A 27,595-nucleotide genomic window follows, 5' to 3' on the forward strand; every position below is an offset into this window, starting at 1 on the left:
GAGACTGTTAGTATTCCACAAAAACAGAGTCTAATTAACTACATTTGAGCTTCCTAGACTCTATTCTTTTTATAACCAGGAAGCTGAGTACATAGCCTTTGGAAACAGAAGAAAACAAAAGGGTGGTGGTGGTGAGGAGCAAGCCTTCTTCTCTTCTAGAACCAGAACTTAATGTGCTCCAAATATTAGCAGAACAAAATCAAAGTGCCTGCCCTCCACGAGGGGAAGGGTGTCTGTCTGTCTGGTTCACTGCTGTGTTCCCAGCAGGGCCTAGCCACAGGAAATACCCAACAAATACTTGCTGAATGAATTATAATGATGAATGTCTATCTTGCTATGGTCTTGGAAAGCCCAGATAGACAGTTATGGGTCTTCTCTGAAGGTGGCAGATATTGTGTGAGTTGGTGACATCGGAAGAGGCAGGTCTCTGAGGTGAGTGCCAATGCCCAGCTTTCACTTCCCACTCTTTGATCTGGTGCCTTAGAAAAGAGTAGAGCTCCTTGGGGTTGGCACAGAGATGACCAGGAGAAAGGAAGGAAAGAAAAAGTCCTAATTTATAAATGATATTTTTAAATGGTATGTTATTGTCTTTATTTCCCTTAGGGCCCAGCATTTTTCTGAGTATCTTCCATGGAATGTTAATACGTGTCCAGCTCAGGGAGGCCTGCCCTGACTATGCTACCTAGTCACTCTCTCTCTAACTGCCATGTTTTATTTTCTCATACTAGGTCCTGCTTTATAACACTTTCATTTGTTTGTGTGTTTTCCTATCTATACCTCCCGACTAGAATGTAAACTCCTTGAAAGCAGGGACCTTACAACTATATACCCAGATGCCTAACCAAGTGCCTGATACACAGCTGTCACTTAAATATCTGTTGAATAAATTACAAATTGCCAGGCACCACTCTAAGAGATGAATGAGACAAACAAAATACTTATCCCTTGTAGAGTTTACATTCTATGAAGACATAATATATAATATCAGGAAAGAGGAGACTGTAGCAAACACGAGACTGAAGAGGTTTCTTTATTTCCCTATTTTCCAGAGCTTTTACTACGCTATATGCACAGTGAAAATTGATGAAGTACCTTTCTTCCCCCTAACTGAACATCTGACAGAAGCAATGTTTCCCATTTACATTGAACACACATTGGGAAGTGCAGTCCTCTGCCTTGCTTAGGTAATCCCATTTAGTCTGCCCTGGCTTGATGTTGGCATGAAGGGAAGATTCCCATTTACGCTTGGGACAGAGTCTTAAATTGCCAGTGTGGGACAGCAGTGATAACTAGGGAGAGATTTTCAACAGTGTATGGAAGTCAAGGGAAAGACACTGAACTGAGAGTTTCAGCCATCCCTCCCTGCCTGGATAGTCTCCTTCTACTACCAGTGTAGGAGGATCTGGGTTTTCTTTATTCATCTTGAGAGTTTCTGAGCTTTTTCATTAATTTTGTAAAATTCTTGGCCACTACATCTCCAAATATTTTCTCTGCCCTGTTTCTCTCTCTCTTCTCTGGGACATAATTACATGTATGTTAGACCATTTGATATTGTTCCACAGCTCCTGGATGCTTCACCTTTTTTTTCTTTGTGTTTCACTTTGGAAAATTTCTATGAATCCATCTTCAGGTTTACTGATTCTTTCTTTAGTAGTGTCAAGTCTGTGGATAAACCCGTTGAAAGAATTCTTCATCTTTGATATCACATCATCGTTTATGTCTGAGATTCCATTTGACTCTTTTTTAGTTTCCATCCCTCTGCTAAAATTTCCCATCTGTTCATGAATACCATCCACCTTTTCCACTAGATCCTTTACATATTAATCATAGTTAACGTCTCTGTCTGATAGTTCCAAGATCTGGTTCATCTCTTAGTCTGGCTGACTACTTTATCTTTCACAGTGGGTTTTTTACTTTCTATTTAATGTGTTGTGAAATTTTTGATTGAATACTGGACATTGTGATAGAAAAAGAACAGAGACTGAGATAAATAGTATTTAATCATGGAAGTGGGCACGCTTCTTCTTATGTTAGGCCATTAGCATGAGAGGCTGAATCAATTTAGTCAGTCGTTGAGCTGGGTTTGGGTTTGTTGTTGCTATCTTTAACTTCAGTGTACGACAGTCTTTAGATTCTTCCAGTGATGGACTATTGCTGCCTAGTGTTTAGTGTGAGGCCTGGAATACTGGAGAGTTTTTCTACTGTTCCTGCTCCACTTCCAGTTTTTAGTGGCCCCTGAATGCCTGCACTTCATGAGGGGGTGGGGTCTCTCGCCAGCTCTTGCTCTTGTCCTACCAGTAGACTCCTATTGCTTGTCACTCAGCATCAGCCTCTTGGTGGAGGCATGTGGAATTCTTAGTCCTCCTGGTCTATCTCAATTTTAGGCAGAGTCTGTGCACTTGGGCTTCTGAGGAAGGGTCTTCTCATATTCTTGCCCCTCCTCAATACCCATGGCAGCCAAATTCTGCCTTGAATCTGTGACAGCTCTTGGGCAGAAGAGAATTTCTGGCTTCTCCCTCAATAGTAGTGGACTTCTGGTTTGTACTGTTGCAGAATCCTGGGACCAAGAGGTTTTTTTGTCCTTTCCATATGGGTAGATGACCCAGAGGCAGTGGATATTTGCTTGAGTCCTGCAGGTGAGGGAGAAGTTCTTCAAGATGCAGATGGGTTTTTTTTAATTGAGTTCGTAATAGTTTACAACATTGTGAGATTTCAGTTATACATTATTACTTGTCTGTCACCACATAAGTGCTCCCCTTCACCCCTTGTGCCCACCCCCCACTGCCCTTCCCCCAGGTTACTACATAACTCTTCTTTTTGTATGTTTATCTTCCACATATGAGTGAAATCATCTGGTGTTTGTCTTTCTCCCATCTGGCTTATTCCGCTTAACATAATAACCTCCAGGTTCATCCATGTTGTTGTGAATGGGATGATTTTGTCTTTTTTTATGGCTAAGTAGTATTCTATTGTATATATACATACATACATATATATATATATATATATATATATATATAAACACCACATGTTCTTTATCCATTCCTCAGTCAATGGGCACTTGGGTTGCTTCCATGTCTTGGCCATTGTGAATAATGCTGCAATGAACACAGGGGTGCATAAGTCACTTTGAATTGTTGATTTCAAGTTCTTTGGATAGATATCCAGTAGTGGGATAGCTGGGTCATGCGGTATTCCTGTTTTTAGTTTTTTGAGAACTATTCATACTGTTTTCCATAGTAGCTGCACCTGTTTGCATTCCCACCAGCAGTGGATGAGGGTTTTCTTTTCTTCACAACCTCTTCAGCATTTATTATTTTTTGTCTTAGTGATTATAGCCATTTTAATGGGTGTAAGATGATATCTTAGTGTAGTTTTGATTTGCATTTCCCTGATGGTTAGTGATGTTGATCATCTTTTCATGAGCCTATTGACCGTCTGTATATCTCTTTGGAGAAATGTCCATTCATATCCTCTGCCCAGTTTTTGATTGGGTGGTTTGTTTTTCTGTTGTTCAGTTGTGTGAGTTCTTTATATATTATATGGAGATTAAGCTCTGGTCAGATATATGATTTGCAAGTATTTTCTCCCAGTTGGTGGGTTTTTTGTTTTGATCCTGGTTTCCTCTGCCTTGCAGAAGTTCTTTAGTCTGACGAAGTCCCACTTGTTTATTTTTTCTTTTATTTCCCTTGTCCGAGAAGACATGGTATTCAAGAAGATCCTTTTCAGATCGATGTCAAAGAGTGTACTACCTACGTTTTTTTTTTTTTAAGATTTTAATTTTTTCCTTTTTCTCCCCAAAGCCCCTGAGTACATAGTTGTATATTCTTAGTTGTGGGTCCTTCTAGTTGTGGCATGTGGGACGCTGCCTCAGCGTGGTTTGATGAGCAGTGCCATGTCCGCGCCCAGGATTCGAACCGATGAAACACTGGGCCGCCTGCAGCGGAGCGTACGAACTTAACCACTCGGCCACGGGGCCAGCCCCATACTACCTATGTTCTTTTAAGAGGCAGATGGGTTTTGCTTCTACTTCTCCCCAGGAGGCAAGGGAATGTCACCTGGGCCTTGAGGGTGAGAAGGTTTGCTGTCTCTCCCTTGGTGGCTTAAGGCTTTTGCTTAATATGAAAGAAGGTTCTGAGGAAGAAGGCAGTGTTTCATGGCTGTCTCCCAGAGGCAATCAACTTTCTCCCCCCCGAAGAAGATTAGCCCTGAGCCAACATCCATCACTAATCTTCCTCTCTTTGTTGAAGAAGATTGGTCCCGAGTTAAAACATCCGTGCCCGCCTTCCTGCATTTTATATGTGGGACACCTGTCACATGAGCATGGCTTGATAAGCAGTGCGTAGGTCCATGCCCAGGATCCACACCAGTGAACCCGGGCCACCAAAGTGGAGCACACGAACCCAACTGCTACATACCAGGCTGGCCCCACAATCAATCAATTTTTGTATACCTGTACCACTAATGTGGGCTCTTTTCCATCTCCTGACCTAATTCCAATCTTTTCTGTGAGAAAACTAGTGGAGGCCCATGGAAAAACGCCTGCAAGTGAATGTAAACTCCCTTTGTGTTCTGGGGCTCCCAGTTACTTTAAACTAATACTTTAGCTCACATGTGGCCTTTAAGAAATGCATTACACTTTTGGTAGATTTCTTCTTACCCACTTTGATGATGGTCACATCTTCATCCTATGCTCTTCCAAAGGTGAAACAATTTGTGTGTCCTATCTCTTTTGAGAGGGGCCTGCCATTCTTTGGAATTTAGTTCACTTGGTTGTCTTACAAACTCAGTTCACTAATGAGTTCAAGAAAAATTATAATTTTGAAGATTATGTGGCCTTTTATCATTGTTATGATGGGAATGATGGTCTCTTGAGGATTTATTTCATTAAGGAAAGCAGCAGTTATTCAGCCATTTAATATTTTTTCAACCCTTGGTCCTTGAAGATGTGAGTTAAATCTTCTTCTTTTTATTTTTTTTTGTTAAGTCCATTCCAGTTCTAAATATCTAAGATTCTGAGAATATCACAGAAGGGAAATATAAATATAGGCTGGAGCTATGGGGAAAGAGAATAATAAACTAAATTTGGCTATGAGGCAGCACTGCCCATTGAAAGAGACAGACACCTAAAGAAATGATTATGTTACAGTGTGTGGTGAGAGAGATATAACATAGCTTAAATGAAAAGTCATGACAGGAATTTAGCGTGAGGAATCAGGGGAGCTTGAAAGAGCAAAGACAGGAAAATCTGGCCAGGAAAGGCATCACATGGCATAAACTGAACTGAGCCCTGAAGTAGTTCTCTAAGTGGAGAAGCAGAAGGGGAGTGTATTCAAGGCTAAGAGAAGTAAATAAACCATAGAAGTGTTTAGGGCTAAAGGTGTGGGGAGGGAGTGCCAGGAAATGAGGATTAAAAGCATAAATTTTGGAGTCAGGCACATCTGAGTTTGAAACCTAGTCTGCTGTTTCAAGACTGACTTTAGACAGTTGGTTGAGCCCTTTAAACTGCATTTTACCAGTCTGTCAAATGCAAGTATTAATGCTGACCTCTCAGGGTTGTTGTGAGGACTAAATGAGATAATTCACCTAAGCACATCTGGAACACATCTGTGTTCAACATATAATGACTGTTACGATGGTAGCAGTGGTTCTCCACCACAGAGCAGAGGCACCACACATCCTCTGCAGCAGCAGTCATTTGGGACTTTTCTAGAAACCTTAAGAAGCCTAGAGAGTCACTTGCTTTAGGAAAACAATTGCCTCCCTGTGGTCTGAGTATAATCCTCTTCTTTCTTAAGATATTACAGTTCCTATCTCCTCCTTGGCACAAAAACTAGAATACATATTTAAAAGGAGCTCAGGAGAGAGTCCCTCCTACTGGAAACAGCAAGTAACAATTTATGCCCGCAAGTAGGAAGAACTACTAATTCCATCTGTTTCACTGTGCCTATGTGGGAGGGAAAGCAGAGAAAGCAGATAAAAAAAAGCATGTGCTGAAAACCATTCTTATTCACGGGGCAGAGTGAAACCCAGGTTCACATAATGTAAACATAGTGAAACATGCATATATTGTTCAGCAATGACTCTACTTCTGTATTGAGGACTAAGGTTTGGCCCACGTCGACAACATCCAAGACTCAGGTGGTGGTGGTTGTTTATTGTTTGTTTTCATCTTGGGCCACCAGAGCCTACAGTTGCTCTCCCCAGACAGTTAGTAATCCTGAAGAGGCCTGGAGACTGCCCTCCTAGTGTTGCTAAGGATTAACTCCATTACCTGAATCTTATTCCCTGGGTTATGCTACCTGGCTATGGCTTAAGCACTTCTGAGAATAAGACTTCACCTAGAGAATGCTCTAGGACAGTGGTTCTCAAATTTTAGCTTATATCTGAATCACATGTAGGACTTGTTAAAACACAGGATGCTGGGCTCTAGTCCTGGAATTTTTGATTCAATATGGGGTAGGGCTGTATAATCGCTATTTCTAACATATTCCCAGGTGATGCTGATGCTCCTGGTCTCAGGACCACACTCTGAGGACCACTACCCTCAAAGGTTTTTGTATCTCTGAGGTACAAAAGAGTGGTGTACTCTCTAGTTACTTGAGCTGTGTGTGAGAAGAGACCACTGTCACTGGCTTATAGAGAGAACTGTCAGAACGAGAGACGAGTGAGTAGAAAATAACAGGGTAAGGCAAGGGCTGAAAGGAAAGAGGCATGCATTGTTCTTCCATCAGTCTTTGAAAGGGCTGAACCCTGAGGTTTAACTTGGCAGTAGGTGGAGAGTGCTGGCAGATCAGCTTTTTCTCATATTATGTTCATTAGATCCCGGGAGCACAGAGCCAATTTATTCAAGCCCATCAACAGTAGCTCTATCCTCCTTCCTACACCAAGGTGGAGGAGAGAGTCTCAGGAACACAATCTATAAGGACAATTTTCCTGATCTTTCCCCAAAGGACCTTCCAGTCAGAACTGAAAGAGGTTACCCAGATTTCTAGATGACTATTTTCAATGTCTTAGAAAACAAGCAAGCATTTTTGCTATTCTCTTTATGAATGTCCTGTGCTTGATTATGCTGGCCTCTTTTTCATCCACTCTCTTATTTTTAAGGCCAGATATGAGAGAAAAATTGAGGCTAGAGTGGGGACAGTGAAAACTTGGGTCCTAGCCCTGGCCTGGGTTCTAACACTCCCATGCTATATTTATAGCCTTAGGCATTCAATCTCTCTCACTCTCAGGCTCCTTATTTATAAAATAAAGAGACTTGGGGAAAGACCTATACAATTATTTTAGAAAAGTCCTTGCAATTCTAAAACTCCATGATTTCTAAGATTCCACATTTCCCTACCAATATTCAAAGAGGAATATCTGTATCTGAAATGAAGAGACACGATAAAGGAACTTTAAATTCTACTTTAATTTGTAATTACCCTTTAAAGTTACATAATTCAATACAGTAGCTTCTAGCCACAGATAGAACAATTTCAATTATTGCAAAAAATACTATTACAAAAAATATAAGATAGTATTTTTTGGTTACAGGTGTAACCATAGACCACATTTTATGGTTAGAGGTCTAACCATAAAGAGTAAATGATTCTCTTTCCTTTTCCACTGCGGCATATTTCTCTCCTCTTCCCTCCACTCCCTCACCTCTATCAACAAAAACTCTATCTGGAATCATTTAAACATGTGTCTTAATCTTAACTTTGTTATAGTTGTAACCACAACTATGCATCAGATATATGTAACTTTACAACAAAATTCTATTTCTAGAATAGAAAATGGTTTTTGCCAAAAGAATGAGTTCTTGAGTAGTACAATTGCCTCCAGAAATCTTTAAAATAGCACCACTTCTCATCTGCCTAGAATAGTGGAGCTGTGATTCTGCTTTTAAGCTAGGGAATTCTGCCTATAATGACCCCTAGTTGAAGCACAGAGATCAGCCTCACTAGCTCATCCCTTGTATACTGGGTTCCTACCTGTGTTCTCAAGAGACCTCCTTTTCATACTATTCGTAAAGTTCTATGTGTATAAGTTCTCTCATTCTTTCCATAAGCAGTACTGTCAATAACATGGGTTCTGAAGTCAGACATACCTGAATTTAAATACTGGCTGTCATTTACTAGTTGTGTACTTTAACATTTAAACTCTAGGAGTCTAAAATGTTCTTATCTATAAATGGGGATAATTAACAGTACCTATCTCACAGCACTGTGGAAGTTAAAGAAGAAAGGTATTTAAAAGCACTTAGCAATTACAAATGCACAAAAAAGTTAGCTACTGATATTAAAGATCACATGAAATTCAAATTCTTGCCCAACAAACAAGATATCTGGTAAGTGTCAAAGGATCAACTAACAGATTACTTCTTATGTGAAAGGGAAAAAACACCTTTACAAAGGATATCAGATCACCCTAGCCAAGCATGACACTTGACATTATGTCCCTCCTGAAGTCATGTAATATGAACTACAGTGTATCATCTATGAAACATTCTTGCACATAATGATTACTTGAATATAATCAAGCAGTTAGACACAACTTCCAGTTTATAGGAAATATGGGAGAAATAAAGGAACAAATTAAATGACAACACAAAGAAACTAGACAAATCCAAAATGTGGGCTGTAGTGGCCAGCCTCTAAGTTGGTGTGCCATGATATATGCTTATTGGTATTCATACTCTTATATTTCCTTCCACACTATATTAGTGTTGGTCCTTAGGACCAAGAGAATATGGCAGAACTGACACTATGTCACTTCCAAGATTAGGTCATAAAAAATACTTTCATCTTGGTCAGTCTGTGTGTGTATGTGTGTCTTTCTCTTGGATTGCTTACTGTGGGGAAAGTTGACTGCCATGTTGTTAGCAACCCTATGGAGAGACACACTTGGTACAAAATTGAGGCCTCCAGCCAACAGCCACGAGAGTGAGTATTACTGGTAGTGGATCCTTCAGCATCAGTCAAGCCATCAGATGACTGCATTGCCAGTTGACATCTTGACTGCAAGCTCATGAGAAATTCTGAGCCAGATCCACCCAAGTAAATTGCTCTATATTTCTCATTCTCAGAAAGTGTGTGAAATAATAAACGTCTGCTGTTGTAAGCTTCTCAGTTTGGGATAATTTGTTACACAGAAATACACAACTAATATGTCAGCTCTTGTGTAGACAAATCCAGAATTGAGGACTAGTCTCTTTAAAAGTTAATGAATAAGGATTTAAAAAAGAAGTTCCAGGGACTGTTCTATATGACAGGAGATTAAAGAGACATAAAAATCAAACGCAATTGTGAGCCTTGATTTAAGTCCTGGTTTAGAAAATGATAGCTATTAAAAAAATGTAGGACAATTTGAATATAAATATGTATTAGATGACATTAAGGAAATTTTAATTTTCTTAAGTGTGATAATGGTTTTGTTGTATAGAAGAATGCTTTATTTTTAGAAGTTCTATGCTGAAGCATTTTGGTGAAAGCACTATGTCTGCAATTTAATTTCATATGGTTCAGAAAAAAATATAGCTATAGCGGTACCTAGATGAATACAGATGAAACAAATAGGGCAAATGTTGATAATTACAGATAAAATAGAGGTATTAGATATATGACTGTTCTTTGTACTATTCTATAAACTTTTATATTTAAAATTTTGCCTAACTAAAATGTTAGAAAACAATTGAATGTCCCCTCCCCAAATAGGAGTTCTTTCTGGTTGTCACTAGATAAAAAAAAATTCCAGGCCCAGTGAGAACTAAGTCCAGATTTCTATACTACAGATTGTTGATATTCAGTTCAGAAGTTTGCACAATTCCAAAACAAATATATCAGAAAACCACTCTTGAACCAGTACTTCCACTTAAAAGTTACCCATCTGTCTAATGTTTGCTGGAGGTTAAAAAAATAAAAAGTTGGTACTGATTCCTTCATCTTCTTTCCTGTTTTCATCTTATTTTATTTTTCATAAAAAGCAGACAATTACTAAATCCAAGAGGAATTAGTCCATTTCAGTATCCAGGTGCACAAACATAACCATAAGCTCATTTTTATATAATAAATGAAGAACTTAAGTGTTTATCCAGAACACGGGGGGAAAAAAAACACAGTGGGGAAAAAAATAGCAGAAGAACAAGGAACTCACATCCAGGAGTCAACTGAAAAATGTCCTTTAAAACCAAGGAGCTCATTTGCAAGTTTAGTAAAATTTTACTTCTTACTGTAATAGTGATATGAAAATATTGTCTGGGTGTTAAGTTCTCAGTTTAAGAAAAATTCGGTGACACTCTCATCACTAGCATCCAAATTATACTTACAAAAAAACTGACATAGTTGAAACAATAATTTAGCATTTATTTTTGTGTAAAGAACATTGCATATATTTCTACACTGCACTGACGAGTTTTTGTTTTTATGTCATGCATTTCTGATTATGTTTTCAAAGAAGAGTAAATACTTTTTATTTAGTTTACATTTGTTTAGTATAACATATAATTTAAAGTATGTTTGACTTCACACCAACAGAAATTTAAATCAAAACTGCCCTGATACATCATGTGAACATACTCTGCTAGTGAGGCTGTGGCGGAGACAGAACTCTTCTACAGCAGTGGTGAGGATGGAAATGGTACAATCTTTACAAAGGGAAAATGTGGCAAATATCGAGCAAATTATATATAGCAATCCCAATTCTGATAAGTTCCAGTTTTTCACTGCAGGATCATTTATGGCAAAAGAGTGAAAACAGTAATCAATCATTCACCAGTAATGGAGTGGTTGCATAAAGCATGGGATATATAAACAATGGGTTATTAGGAAGCTATAGAAAGGGATGAAAAGTCTCTATACACTAGTATGAAGTAATCATACAGGTATATTATGACATAAAAAAAGTGGGGTGAAAAGTAGACAGTAAGTTATTGTTTAAAAGGAAGGAAATTTTTAATTACAAAAGTACAATGTTTTGTACATGTCTACAAAATAGGTTTATTTGTAGAAAATTTGGAAAATGCAGAAAAGCATAAAAAATAAATAAAAATCACTGAAAATGATAAAAAAGAAAGAGGATAAATATATATATTCGTATTTGCTTATATAAAAAGTTGATTTTTAAAGTTACCAATAGCAAAGGGGAAAAAAACAAAGTTAAGGAGACAGAAATATAATTATAAAATTTTATAGTTTGTGTATAAAGCTATAAATTTATAAACTATAAAAATTACATAAAAATTTATTTTTATTTATACAATAAAATTGTATAAAACTAGAAAAATAAAATTAAAACAAATTAGTCAAAAGAGTCACATAAATAAAAACTATTCCAAGTGACTTTTAAAAACTAATATGACTGCACATCACTACTGGGATATATCAGAATGTTAAAGATCATTGCTTAAAAAAATAAAACTATTTTCAGTATCATATTGGTGGTGGTAATGTTGATAATGTTATTCTGAAACTGTTGTGGATATACTGTAAGATAATGCGAATAATTATAGAATATTCTAATTCCTACATTCCCAGACTTATTGGGAGTGGTATTCTCAGCATGAAAAAAAGGAAACACGAATACTAACATAGACTAGGTTAAGTAAAACACCTGTAATCCTGAATCTGAGTTAGAAATCAATTTATATTCACTTACGACATTTTGTCTTGAAAGAAGATATATTCTTCTTATTTTATCCACTGAAAAGACCTAGAAGTGATGACCAACCTAGTAGCAACAAATGACCCTAGAGCCCAGATTATACTCTTGGAGAAAGACTTGATTCCAAGTCTGAGGGCAAGAAATATACAAGATGAACCAAGAACATCTCATCATACTAAAAATCACACTTTTTTTTTTTTTTTTGAGGAAGATTAGCCCTGAGCTAACCATCTGCTGCCAATCCTGCTCTTTTTGCTGAGGAAGACTGGCCCTGAGCTCACATCTGTGTCCATCTCCCACTATTTTATACATGGGACGCCTACCACAGCATGGCTTGCCAAATGGTGCCATGTCCGTACCCAGGATCCGAACCAGTGAACCCAGAGTCAGGGAAGTGGAATATGTGCCTTTAACCGCTGTGCCACCGGGCTGGCCCCTAAAAATCACACTTTTAAACAACCCATATATCAAAGAAGAAATTGAAAGAAAAATTGGAAAGTGTTTTTAACTGAAAAGGAAAACACAACATATCAGAATTCACGGACGCCACTGAAGTGGCACTTCGGGAGAAATTTATGCTATTCAATTCCTGTATTAGGAAAGAAGAAAGATCTTAAAACAAGTACCTCAATTTCCACCTTAAGAAACTTAAGAAAAACAATAGTAAATTAAACCCAGCCAAGTAAAAGAAAAGTAATAATCAAGATCAAAGTGGAAATCACTGAAATAGAAAACAGAAAAGCAACAGGGAAAACTAATGAAACCAAAGATGGTTCTTTGAGAATATTGATAAAAGTTGTTAAACTTTTGCTAGATTGATCAAGAATAAAAGAGAAAAGTCACTAGTATTACTATTATATAATACACTAATACTAGAATTACTAATATGAGAAATTCGAGAGGAAATATCACTACAGATTCTACAGATGTTAACAGGGTAATAAAGGAATATTACGAAGAATTATAGGGATATAAATTTGACAAAGTAGATGAAATGGAAAACATCCTTGAACTACATAATCTACCACAGTTTACTCAAAAAGAAATAAATAACCTGAACAGTCCTATTAAAGAAATTGAACATGTAGTTAAAGCCTTCCCACAAAGTAAGCAAACAAACAAACAAAACAAAACTCCAAGCTCAGACAGCTACCACACACTTAAGAAAGAAATAAAACTAATCTTACACAAACTCTTCCAGAAAACTAAAGGGGAGAAATTCCCAAAGTCATTCATAGAGGCTAGCATTACCCTGATACCAGAGCAAGACAAAGACATCACAAGAAAAGAAAACTACAGACCAGTATCCCTCAGGAACACAGATGCAAAAATTCTAATAATAAATAAAATACTCAAATAAAATAAAATAAATAAAATACTCTTCAGCAACTTGAATTCAACAACATATGAAAAGCATAATATATCATGACCAAGTGGGGTTTATCCTAAGAATGCAGAGTTGCTTCAACATTCTAAAATCAATCAATATAATTCACATATTAACAAATTAAAAACAAAAAAAATCATATGATCGTATCAATAGATGGCAAAAAAGCATTTGACAAAATTCAACACTCATTCATGATGAAAAGTCAGCAATCTTGGAATAGAAGTCACTCCCTCTTTCCTCCTAATATCAGGAATAAGACAAAGATGTCCACCATCACCAGTTCTCTCCAACACTGTACTGCAGGTTTCGGCCAGAGAAAACAGGCAAGAAAAGGAAATAAACGGCATCCAGATTGGAAGGAAGAAGTAAAACTATCCTTGCTCACAGACAACATGATAGGCCATGTACAAAATTCAACAGAACCAACAAAAAAACTACTAAAACTACTAAGTGAATTTGGCAAGGTTGCAGGATAGATAAAGTACAATGTACAAAAATCAATTGTACTTCTACACACAGGCAACAAACACTTGAAAAAAGAAATAAAAAATATAGTAGTTTACAAATAGCATTAAAATATGAAATACTTAGGGGTAAATTGACAAAATAAGTAAAATATCGGTACACTGAAAACTATAAAACACTGGTGATAGATATTAAAGAAGATCTAAATAAACGGAGAAATATATCTTGTTCATGTGTTGGAAGACTCACTAATGTTAAGATATCAATTCTACTCTAACTGATCAACAGATTCAGTGCAATACCAATCAAAATCCTAGTAGGTAATTTGCAGAAATCATACAGAGGATGTTTTCCAATTACAACAGAACTAAATGAGGAATCAACAACAGAAAGACATCAGGAAAGTCCTGAAATACTTGGAAATTAAACAACACAAAACAATAACCACGTATATAAGAAGAAATCACATGGAAATTAGAAAACATTTTGAATTGAGAATGAAAACACAACATATCCAAATTTGTAGTATGCAACTAAAGCATAGAAAAAATATCTCATTTTATAAATGAAGAATGGTTTAAAATCAGTAATCCAAGTTCCATTTTAAGAAGTTAGGAAAAGAACAAATAAGATCCAAAATAAGTGAAAGGGAGGAAGAAATAAAGATAAGAGCAAAAGTCATTAAAATACAGATTTCTAATCCCAACCATGCTCAAATAACTTAAACTACTAAAAGAAAACAAGAAAAAGAAAAAAAATATGAAACAACCATTTCAGACACTGGACAACAGGAGCACAGAACAGTGATCCCTAAGAGAAGGGAAACATGAGGTAAGCCCTAAGAGTGTCTCAAATTGATGCCTAGAGAGAAATTCCACTCCACAGTGCAGGGAAGAGGGAGCCAAACAGGGCTCAGATTGAAGAGAGAGAGGTGAGAGAATTCGAGGAGGCCAGAGCGGGGAGAATTCACAAGCAGAGTACCAATGGGGAAAGAGCTGTCCAGAGACAGAGCTCAGAGATGCGCAAAGGGTTCCACCCAAGCTTTCATCTGAGAACTGGTCAACGTGTGTGTGTCAGGAAATGACACACATTTCGAAACACACATTTCGAGGTTGGCGAAATAACCACCAGAAAAAAGCAGGTAGGACAATATCCTGAACTCATGGGGTGGAAATCGTTCAAGTTCCCAATAGCCAAAGTGGAGAAACCTCATTAATATAAGGGGCACTGATTGAGAGGATATGATGGTTTATGTAGAAAATCCTAATGAATCTACCAAAAAATGCTACTAGAAGTAGAAGTAGTGAAGTTAATAAAGTTGCTGGTTACAATCATATAAATAAACATATATTTTTTCTATATACTAGAAATGAACTACTAGAAGTTGAAATTTAAAAACTGTACCAATCATGATAGCATCAAACAATATAAAATACCTAGGGATAAATTTGACAAAATATGTGCAAGACACTGAAAACTATAAAGTATTTCTGATAGAAATAAAAGCAGACTGAAATAAATGTTAAGAGATACCGTGTCCATGGATGGGAAGACTCAATATTGCTAAAATGTTGATTTTACCCACATTGCTATCAACGAAATTCAACCATCAATAAAATCCCAGCAGCATTCTTATAGAAACTGTCAAGTTGATTAAAAAATTTATATGGAAACTTATAGGACCTAATATCAAAACAATTTTGAGAAATAAGAACAAAGTTGAAGGATTCACACAACCTGATTTAAAAACATATTTTAAAGCCACAGTTATCCAGACAGTGTTGATACTAGCATGAAGAACAAAAGAGAGTCCAGAAATAGACACACATTTACAAGCCAAATGATCATTTTGATAAAGGTGCAAAGACAAATGGGGAAAGGATAATCTTTTCAAAAACTGTGCTGGAACAACTGGATGGCTATATTCAATAAAAATGAACATCAACCTGATCTCATATGATATACAAAAATTAATTCAAAATGAATCTTAGTCCTAAATGTAAAATCTGAAACTATAAAAATTTTAAAATAATACATAGAAGGAAATTTCAACCTTGGGTCTAGAAAACAAATCTTTTAACAGAACACAGAATGCACAAAAATGTAAAAGAAAAAAATGATAGATTTCATCAAAATTTAAAACTTGGCTCTCTGAAACAACTGTTATTAGAATGAAAAGGGAAGCTATCTATTAGGAGAAAATATTCACAAAACATATGCTCAACAAAGGACTTATATCTGGAACTGCACTGCAAACAGAATTCTCTGATTATGGAAATATTTTATATCTGCACTGTCCAATAGATATTCACTATTCATATATGACTAAGTGAGCACTGGAAATGCAGCTAGTGTGACTAGAGAGCTGAATTTATAGTATTTAATTTTAAATAATTTAAATTTAAATTGCCAGTGGTTAGCGGCTGCCATACTGGGCGGCACAATCTGGAATTTATAAAGAATAGTTAAAACTCAACAATGAGACAAACAACCAAATAAAAAATGAATTCAGATCTCTTGATCTGAACTGACACTTTACCAAAGATGATATATGGATGCCAAATAAGCCCATGAAAAGATGTGCAACTTCATCAGCAATGAGAGAAATAGAAATTAAAACCACAAAAAGATATGACAAATACAGGAATGACTAAAATTAAAAACACTGACCATACTAAATGTTGGTGAAGATATGGAACAACTGGAACTTTCATACACTGCTAGTGGGAATATAAAACGGTACAACCACTTTGGAAAACAATTTGGCAGTTTCTTAATACATCTACCATACAACCCAGCCAATCTACTTCTTGGTAATTACAGAGAAATATAAAGGAAATAAAAGTACACACAAATACTTGTACATAAATGTACAAAGCAGCTTTACTTTTAATCACAAAACTGGAAAAATTCCTATCAGCAGGTAAAAAGGATAAACAAATTGTGGTATACTCACACAGTGCAATACTACTCAGCAATAAAAAGTAACATGGTATTTATATAAACTTCTCAGAAATGCAAACTAACCTATAGTGACATCAGGTAGATCACTGATTGCCTGAGGAAAGGCTGTTAGGGGAGCAAGAAAAAACAGATTACAAAGGCACATGAAGGAACTTTTGGAGGTCATGGAAATGTTCATTATCTTGATTGTAGTGATAGTTTCATGGGTGCATAATGTATAAAACTTAACAAACTGCACACTTCGACTATGGGTACTTTATTGCACATAATTGTACTCCAATAAATCTTCTAAAAACAATCAGGGCCAGCCCCAGTTGCCTAGTGGTTGGGTTTAGCATGCTCTGCTTTGGTGGCCTGGGTTTGGTTCCTGGCCACCTATACTACTTGTCAGTGGCCAAACTGTGATGGTGGCTCACATACAGAAAGAGAGAGATTGGCAACAGATGTTAGCTCAGGGCAAATCTTCCTCAGCAAAAAAACAAAAAAACAAAAAAACAAAAAAAAACAAGAAGATTTGCCTTAGATGTTAGCTTAGGGTGAAATCTTCCTCAGCAAAGAAAAAAAAGAAGAAAAAAAAATCAATGAAATAGGAAGTGAACAAACAACAAAGAAAAGCAACAAAATCAAAAGCTAGTCCTTTGAAAAGATAAAAAAAATTGATGCACCTCTAGCTAGACTGACCTTGACAAAAAAGAATTTGCAAATTACTAATATCAAGAATGAAAAAAGGAATATCATTACAGTTCTTACAGAGATTAAAATATAAAAGAATATTATGCATAACTTTGTGGTGATTAAATCGACCACCAACTTAATGGACTTGGGATAAAATGGACATATTCCTTAAAAGAAACAAATTACCAGATTGACTCAAGAAGGAATAGAATACCCAAATAGAAAGACAAATAATCCAAATAAAAATGCTCTAAGTTTTAAATAGAAAATTCCCAAGAAAGATACACAAATGGCAAACAAACATATGAAAAGATGCTCAACATTATAAGGGAAATGAAAATGAAAACCATGAGAAGACATCTCTTCACACTCACTAATATGGCTATAGTAAAAAAGATGGAAAGTAACAAGGGTTGGTAAGGATGTCAAGAAATGAGAATGTTCAGATACTGCTGGTGGGAACGCAGTATGGTGCAGATATCTTGGAAAACAGTTTGGCAGTTCCTCAAAAAGCTAAACATGGTTCCCATATGACCCAACAATTCCACTCCTAAGTATGTATTCTACAGAAATGAAACATACATCCACCCAAAAACTTGTACATGACTGTTCACAGCAACATTCCTCATTATAGCTAAAAGGTGGAAATAACCCAAATGACCATCAACTGATGAGCAAATAAACAAAATGTGGTATATTTATCCATATGATGGAATATTATTTGACAATTAGAGTAATGAAGTACTGATACAAGCCACAACATTGATGAATCTTGAAAACGTGCTAACTGAAACAAGCCAGTCATCAAAGACCACATAGTGCATGACTGCATTTATATGAAACGTCCAGAAGAGGAAAAGCTATAGAGACAGAAAAGAGATCAGTAGTTGCCTGAGCTGGAGATAGGGCAAGAAAGGACATGGGAGACAATGAGGAATGACAGCTAATGGCTATGGAGGGATGAAAATGTTTTAAGATTGTGGTGATGGCTGCACAACTCTGTGAATATACTAAAAACTACTGAATTGTACACTAAACAAGTAAATTTAATGGTATGAACTGTATCTCAATAAAGATTAAAGAAAGAACGAATGAATGTCACCTGGCCCATTTTCCAACAAATTACATGATCTGAGGAATGAGCATTTTCATTTATAAATGGGAACAGCATCTATTTCCGTCTTTTCACTTCTAGCTACAATAACACATAAAAGGTGCATAGGAGAAACATTCTAGAAAGCTAGTTTCATAACTTAAAGATGGCTGTATTGGTTATCTACTGCTGCGTAACTAATTACCCCAAAACACAGCAGCTTAAAACAATAAACATTTATTACCTCACCCAGTTTCTAAGGGTCAGGAACCAGGGAGTGGCTTAGCTGGGTGGGTCTGACTTAGGTCTCTTAGGAGGTTGTAGTCAAGCTGAGACTACAATCTCTGAAGACTTGACTAGGGTTGGAAGATCCAGGTCCAAGCTCACTCATGTGGCTTCTGGCTGAAGGCTTCATTCTTCCCCTTATAGGCCTCTCCATGGAGCTGCTCAGGACATGGCTTCCTCCAGAGCAGGTGATCAGAGAGACAAAGAGAGTGTGAGAGCAACTGAGACAGAAGCTTGGTCTTTTATAACCTAATCTTGGAAGTGACACACCATATTTTTGCCATATCCTATTGATTACACAGATAAATTCTGATACAATGTGGGACAGGATTAGACAAAGGCGTGAATAGCAGGAGGCAGGAACCACTGGGGCCATTTCTGAGGCTGCCTACCAAAGTGACATTATGACAATAAACAGACCAAAGATGCCACACGCTTGACCTTTGCACTGCAAGGGGATAAAGGAGGTACTTATTCCTCAGTAGTGTGACAGACACACTCTCGGAGACATTTTAAGAGTTGTGATAAAAGGGTTTGCAAGGTCTCTTCAAACCATTTTCCATTCTTCTTGTGACTGAGTTACAGTTAGCAGAAAGAAACACAAAATTGTAACAGTTGGGGCTGGCGGAGGAAGTAAAGGACTTAGTGACCTTCACCCTCCGCCTCCTCCCTAGCATTGACACTTGGGGAACGAGTCCTAGTTGCAGAAAGGTTAGTTACTTTATCAGAATCATACAGAGATAGAGCAGGGACGAGAATCCACTTTCTGTGTCTTCTCATTATACCAGGAACTAAGCATCAGAGAATCAATGGCAGTGACTCACAATACAGATGACATGTTAAACACGTAAGCATTAAATCAACATACATTAAACAGCCGGTCACTCCAGAACTGACATTTCTTTGAGTGGTTTTTCAACACTGGTTGTCTTACTTTCTCAGGCAGCAGTGGACTCTTGCCCTTCTTTCTACTCCAACTGAGAGGTGACCTACTTAGCCAGGGCAAGACAGGAATCACTCATTCAGCTCAGCTAATATTACAGAGTATCTGTTCTATATGCAACACTGAACGTGCAGATTTGAAAAGTAGAAAACACGGTCCCTTCACTCAAAAAGCAGATAGTTAAGGTGAGAAAACAAGACCTAAACTTGGAACACTAAGAAAATTAGACATCATGTGACAGGGCAGTACGAGAATTATCTTTAATAATTTTAATGAAAACTTATATAACACAATGTGCCAGATACATTATAATATTAACTCTTTTAATCTCCTGTCAAGTTATCCCCATTTTACAGATGGGGAAAGCGAGGCCTGAAGAGCTTAAGGGACTTGCCAAAGTTCTCACACCTGGTAAGAAGAAGGGCCAGATTCAAACCCAGGAAGAATGGCTCCAGAGTCTGCACTTTCTTAACACAATAGTGTGAAGCTTCTCAGTAACAGTAGCGATCCTTCTTCCTTCATATGTCCTTTTCTCAGGGTCCTGAAGGAAAGTCGATCTTGAAATTCCAAAGCTCCTTTGAGAAATCCCAGCTTTCCAGCTGTACAGGAGAAGGGAGTATCTAACCCAAGATAGTAAAGATGTCTTAGGACAGCCTGCTAACCCAGAGGAGGCGGGTGAGGAAGAGGGAACACACATTTGCTAGCGAGGTAGTGCTTTCCTGGTGCCAAAATGAAAGATAAAATTGAATCAATTATCAATTAGCAAATTAGGCTATGGTTGGAATGAAGAAATTAAACGGATGTACTGTTCTGCAAGTGCAAAAATAAATTAATTTGACCCTGTCAAAGCTCACTAGAATGTGGAGAGCCTTAATCCTTTAAAGATTTCCTCCCAGAATCTCACAAGGGAAAACAGCATACTACACCAGGAACAGATGTATTTGATCATTTTTAGAGATTATGAAAACTAGCTTGAAAAGAATAAAGTGGTATGTGGGCCTGGGAAGCCTTTTGCTTGACAAAGCAATGAATTCCATTTTGGTAAAAATTTGCCAACTCTGCCACCTTATAAAGCAATTGCTGTCTCTTTCCTTTACATCTGAATTTTACAACTTTGGAAAATGTTCCTCGCAAGAAAAGAAGGGATCTTGCAGACTGCTGGCAATTTTCATGTATTACATTGTGTTTTTCTCATCACGTACCTTGAATCATCCATGGGCCTCTCAATTAAAACCTCAGAACACATTGTCTAAAACTGTAGGAATAGGCCTTATGGAGAACCAACTGGCAGGTAATGCAAGGTGGCACAATGAAGAGTGTTTGGCACAGATTTTTTTTCTAAGATAAGATGTCAGTATAGTTTATTGTGATTTTGAAAAGGTCTTAAAAAGATTTTCTAAAATTCAAAATTTTATTTAAAAGTCTTGTACCAAGAAACTGTATGTATCTAAGTACAGAAGGTTTATAGAATTCCAAATGAAAGTCTAGTAACTTCTCTTTCAAATGGACTTTTCCTTTAAATTATATCAAACTGTTACCACAACTATCTTAGAGTCACACCATGAGAGTGGCCTTTATGAGGTCATTCAGTTCATTCCAATGACCATATCTAGAAAGTCCACACCAAACTATCATAGGTAGAGGTGGTTTTTCATTCTGTAATGAAAGCACATTTGACCACAACCCTCAGCAAACTACTCTAGAATGTAAATGTACTCCTTGCATTTGAAAATACTGTAAATTACCATCCATTTTAGACTAATATTAAAATTGTGATGCTAACATACAGAAAAAAGGAAATGGAATGATGAGGAATTTGTAGAACACAATGGGAGGCAGTCTGAGTAGGACAATGTTAGCATGAGTGACTGCGTATATGTATATATGTGTGTGTGTGTGTGCGTGTGCTCATGCACAACAGGAGTGAACTGACCAAAAGGAAGCAGAAGCCAATTAGCAAACAGCTGCTTTCCTGCTTCTCCAAAGTCTTCTGTTTGGCTCTCTCCCCCTCACATCCTTACCCCAAACCAGCCAAATCTCTATGTGCCTAACCTTGATTCATAGATTTGGCACACATGAATCTCCTAGAGCCTCTTCATCTCAAGCGGCTGAAAAAACCAGGTCAATCCTCCGTGTCTCAAGCCTTTATTTTGCAGAATGGTTCTAGGCATACTTGGAACTTCTGTCTAGGGGGACTGCAAGAGTTGTCACGGTCTACCAAGAATAAATTCACAATGTTCTGAGCTAATCTTGCTTCAGGCCAGAACTAGAAATATAACTGCTTCTCTAAAATGAATTTAATATTAGAGTTTAGCTGGATTCCAGACTGTATCTTTCATCTTTTTTATTTCCTATTTCCTCAAAGAGTCTCTCCAGCAGGATAACGTGTACTTCTACTTCTGTTATTACTACTGCTACTACTACTAGTAATAATAATAAATAGCCTTCATACATATAGCACTGATTACATGCTAGAGACTTCATTAAGAACTTTATATGTATAAGACCCATTTAGTTTTCCTTACAACCTTATGAGGTAGGTTTTGTTATTATTCCTGGGTCTGTGTGACCCAAGATCACACAGCTAGTAAGGGGCAGTATCAGGATTTAAACCTAGTAATTTGGCTCCAGAATCCATGCTCTTAGGCACTATATCATACTCCTTTTGTTTGTATAATGCAAACAATATTCCATCAAGACCAGAGACCTGGGTTTCCAGTCCTGTCTCTGATGCTATAATCAACTGTGTGACCCAGGGCAAACCTTTGACTCAATTCCACTATATAATGAGCCAAGCTCAATGATTTGCTACTATGCTGTAATGACAAAGTAGGTGCTTTTCATTAACAAAGTTGACTCTGCTGGATGAGTCAGGAAGTTTAAAGCTTGAAAATGAAATATATCTAAGGGAAAGAAAGAGGCGATCAATAATAACTAAGTCAATCTTCTAAGCATTTTCACGTTTTATATTCTATGACGCAAGCATTAGATTCATATTTTACAGAGGAAAAAACTGAGACTCGGAGATTAGGTAAGTTATCCAAAGTCAAACAGGAAATCAGGATGGAGAGCCAGCATTTGAATGCGGCCACAGCCCAAGCACTTTCTGCCATACCACAATGCTTCCCTAGCATCATCTTTTTCTCCTCCCAAAAGCAGTAAGCAGAGATGTAAAAGGTAATATATGTAAAGTATCTAGCACAAAGTCCTGCAAACAGCACACACACAATACATTAATTTGGAGGGGAGGATGGAGATAGACAGGTGAATGCCAACTTAAAAATGCTAACAGATTGTAACTTAAAACAATCTGTGTATATTTTTGTGTAAGTTCTACAAGGTGGGCTGAATACCATATCAAAACAAACGAACAGAAATTCCCAGAAGGAGAGAAAGTTTGCATGACTTGAATTTATCCCTCAGTAAACAACAAAGAAATACCACAAGAATGCCAATATATGTGGTATTTCCAGACAACATACATGAGTTCCTGTGGTATTTTGCTGCATGAAATAACTTCCTAACAATAACTCAGAATCATTTTTTAAAAGGAATCTCCCTTTTTCCCTGGCCAGAATTTCACAAATGGTACTAATGAACAAGGAAAGTCTCTTATGTACTGGCAACTAACAGGAGGACAGGAAAGTCAGAAACTTACCGTGCCAACTTATTAAATTCCTATTTTGGTTTGGAAATGGAGTAACTTGCTCATTCACTAAGTCATCCAACAAGTAATAATTGAATACCAGGTATGTACAAGGCATTATTTTATTAATAAATGTCAGAGACATTAAACAGTGTCATGTTTGACATAAATGGTGATGCCAATGCCGTGGGCTGGGTGTTTGGTTGAAAGATACACAAGGTGCTATAGGAACATGAATGTCATCTATGAAAGGTTGGAGAAGTTCCTGAAGGAAGTGACAATTGAGCCAGTGCTAGAGAGCATAGTGTGTTTAGGAAACTGCAAGTAATTAAGAATGATTAGAATTCAGAATATGAGTAGGGAAGTCTTTTGATTTGTTGAATTTCAACAAATCATAACTATATAGCCAGAGAACTGGTAGAAGGGTTTTAATAGATAACAAGTTCAACACTCTCATTTTACTTTTAAGGAAACTAAGCCCTCTAAAATAGGTGCCCGGAGGCTTACCAGGAGGATGACAATTACATGAGGTGAAGTCGTCCTTAAACACAGAACTGAACGCTATTGTGTATGAGAGTAAGAACAGTGGAGTGCAGCCGTAATATAATAATTACTTAGAGAAATCACCTCCAGCTGATCTGAATGGTGTCTACACACGCAAAAAAAATGTTTCACTCTCTAAACTGCCTCTACTTATGTACTTATGTATGTATGGATTGATAAAAGAACACTGGAGATAAAACTATGTTTGACAACACACAAACCCAGTTCACTCTTCCCTCCTCTTTTAAACTTAGCTCTTGTTCATTAAATTCAGTGAAAATTCAGCAACAGCTGTTAATGAAAGGATTCTTTGAAATCCCCTATGGATGTCTGCTAAACTTTGAACAAAAGCTTTATCATCTGAAAGTCATTAATTACGAAGTAACATCTTATCTAGGGGACAACAGTAGAAATAGTAAGGTTCTACTGCAAATCTAAAATCAAATATTGCTGTAATTCAAGAAATATGAAATGCTAGTAAATAAAACACACTATTTCTTTGCTGTCTGCACCCACAGTGTACAAGAATCTTTTACAGGTTAGTTCTCATATTACACATAAAGAGATAGTAAAGATTCTTTTCAGGTACCAGAATTTTGTCGTATAAAGTTCGACTTGAAATAGGTGTGCAATCAGCTTGAACTTTCTAAATTTTTCATGCTTCCTGGGTATGAGTGATAGAAAAGCAAAATTCTAATTATGAAAATTTGAGTTATTTTTAACAACTTTGGAAAAAGAAGTGATTCACTTTATAAAACAATTCACTACAGGATTTCTTTAAATACCAAGTTCATAAATAATTAATAAAAATCTGATTTATATAACTTTTCAGGAACATACAATATATAAAGATGGACAAAATTCTAAGACTCTCTTGAATGGTTGTTACAAGAGGATTTGATCTCTAATTTCAAAAAGAACCTGCAAGACTTCAAAATGGAAAGAACTAATCTATCTATGTTAAAGTAAGAATTTAAACATTAGGGAAAGCAAATAATTGTAATCACATTTGCATAGACAAGGGTTTAGAAGGGCATACAAATGATTAATAGTGGTTACCCCTGGGGATGAAATGGGGACTTTGCTTTTTGTTTTATAACATCCACATTATTTGTTTTATAAGAAATACATATTATAATTCTGTACTTTCTTAAAATTCGGTATTCATTTTTCAAAAGTGTTATTTTAAAAAAGAAATCTTTTGTTGCCATAGTGGTTCTCCACCAAGAGCCTATCAGAATCAACAATGAAGCGTTTTTCAAAAATATGCAGATGCCTGGGTCCCACTGGAGGATAGTGACTTCGAAAGGTTTGGAAACCACCAGACTAGATGACCTTTAGGTTCTTTCCAATCCTGAGATGACATTACTTACAAATATTCTGTACACATTCAACACCCAACAGCTTTTGTTTTTGTACACATTAACCAGCCAACACTACAGAGTCAAAGCATTATTTCCATAACTAAGATGAAGGTCCTGTTCCTCAGCAATATACACTCAGATTACTGACCTAGAGAAACTCATAGGAAATAAACTGAACTTTGAAACATATACAACTTAAATAAACTTGTTTATCCTGTGGTTATTTTGACAGAAAACCTATCATATTTCACTATTTCTGAGGGAGAAATTTGGGGAACTGGCTCTAACGTAGGCACCAATTATTGCAGAGGTGATGGGGAGGCAGAAATGGAGAGGGACATGGTTGTACATTATCATATTAGTTCTCTAACTCAAAACAATCCCAGTAAGTCAGGTTAAGTGTGAGCATTTTCTCTAACCTGATGCTTCATCTGTATCAGTCATTCTCAGTCCTATCAGACCCCATGCCCGTTTGTTATATAAAAGTGTATGCAGGGGCCAGCCCTGTGGCATGGTGGTTAACTTCATCGTGCTCCACTTTGGCAGTCCAGGTTAGTGGGTTTGGATCCCAGGCATGAACCTACACCACTTGCCAGCCATGCTGTGGCAGTGACCCACATATAAAGTGGAGGAAGACTGGCACAGATGTTAGCTCAGGGGTAATCTTCCTCAAGCAAAAAGAACAGGAAGACTGATGACAGATGTTATCTCAGGGGTAATCTTCCTCAGCAAAAAAAAAAAAAGTCTATGCATATATATTTACCTCAATTCCTCCTTTTCTATCCTGAAATAAAATTCAGATATTTAACAGATTTTCAAAACTATCAATAAAATATCCTAACAGAAATATAAAGGAACATGAAATGAAAGTAATTAATAATAAATTATATATTTCAATAGGTATATGCTCAGGCACAACTATACTAAAAGGAAATGAAATAGTCAGATGCTTACACCTACTTACAATTAATATATTTAAATTTAAGAGAAGTAGGATGGTAAGAAACCATTCCATGCAACAAGGACAGGAAAATGAAGTAAAGCCAAACTATTTTGTGAAATGGTTCCAAACAATACAAAGTACAATTATCTCTTGATATGGAAGGTAACTACATTGCTTGAAAATTTAGTGTTTATTAAAACTAGATAAAAATACTTCATATTTATATATAAAATAGAGTTAAGTTACAGGCATAGATAGTTATATAAAGTGGGTTTTTTTTCCTTTCACAAATAATGCCATACACTGAACATTCAAAAGCCATGCAGGAACCACACAATTCTTTGTTACGTAGGATGTCATGTGCATTACTTGATGTCTAGCATCTCTAGCCACTGACCACCAAATCACTGAGACAAACTCAAATTCTCCACAAAATTCTAAAATGCCCCCTAGAGGTTAGTACCACCCTGCTGAGAACCACTTGCCCGTACAAACTTTCAGTAGCTACATGTATACTGTTATAGATTCTCATCCTGGATTAGGGGGTAGGGGGGACACTACTGACCCCTGATCTCAGGTTAAAGTTTCTCTGATATAAGGGCTACTTTTAATTGAAAAGCCTAGTACACATCCATCCCAGAAGCTTCCAATAAGACATTTTACCTAACACTGTTTATCTCTTTTTAAAAAAGTAGGAATAAAGCTATTTTTACATATATATTAGAATTAAAGACAGTTGTACTGATAATTCGGCCTCCTCTTTCTACCTCCTCACCTAAAAATACTTTCTCCTGAGTTTCTAGGTAATAAAGGTCAAATAGTGAAGATATAACTATTCTCTTTTATCCAAACAAAAAATCCAAAAGTTGGGTTGGCCTGGTAGCATAGTGGTTAAGTTCGTGCACTCCCTTTTAGTGGCCCAGGGTTTGCAGATTTGGATCCCCAGCACAGACCTACACACCACTTATCAAGCCATGCTGTGGCAGCATCCCACATACAAAATAGGGGAAGATGGCACAGATGTTAGCCCAGCAACAATCTTCCTCAAGCAAAAAGAGGAAGATTGGCAATAGATGTTAGCTCAGGGTCAATCTTCCTCACCAAAAAAGTAATAATAAAAAAAAAAACCCAAAGTCATTTACATATGGCATTGAAATGTATTACGATATTATTTATTTGGCAGAAGAATATCTTTCTAATTAAATTTTGATTAGGCATCTATTAAAAGTAATTTACATTTCCTGATCAACTCAATGACTAAAGCATGTGTCTTTTCGGGGGCTGTTGGGGGAGCCGCCTGAATCTGAGAACTTGTTAAGTCCTAAGAAGAGAGTGAGTGACCTAAGTATTCTGAAAGTTTCACTAATTGGGATTTGGCTATATAATTTCTTTTTGGCACTGAAAAAAATGTCTTGCCTTCATAGAGATTTTATGTTAAATGAGCATGTGATTCATAGAAATATCAGATATACACTCACTTTAAGTAAAAGTGATCAGGACTTCACTTTACAAAAAAGGATTCACAGATAGAGGAAAATCATCACAGGATTCCTTTGACCATAAAAGCTCCTCTGAGTTAAAATGCCATTTAAAAATTAGTGAATAAATTAATGATGAATATCCATTCAATTTCTACAC

At 36.7% G+C, this 27,595-nt stretch overlaps 1 protein-coding gene across 2 annotated transcripts in view; it reads right to left on the reverse strand.

Annotated features, from left to right (window-relative positions):
- Positions 1-27,595, reverse strand: part of ARHGAP20 (Rho GTPase activating protein 20) — a 116,053-nt gene that overhangs the window by 69,017 nt on the left and 19,441 nt on the right. The window lies entirely within an intron of this gene.

This window comes from Equus quagga, chromosome 14 (genome assembly GCF_021613505.1).
Source record: "Equus quagga isolate Etosha38 chromosome 14, UCLA_HA_Equagga_1.0, whole genome shotgun sequence".
NCBI classification, from domain to species: domain Eukaryota; kingdom Metazoa; phylum Chordata; class Mammalia; order Perissodactyla; family Equidae; genus Equus; species Equus quagga.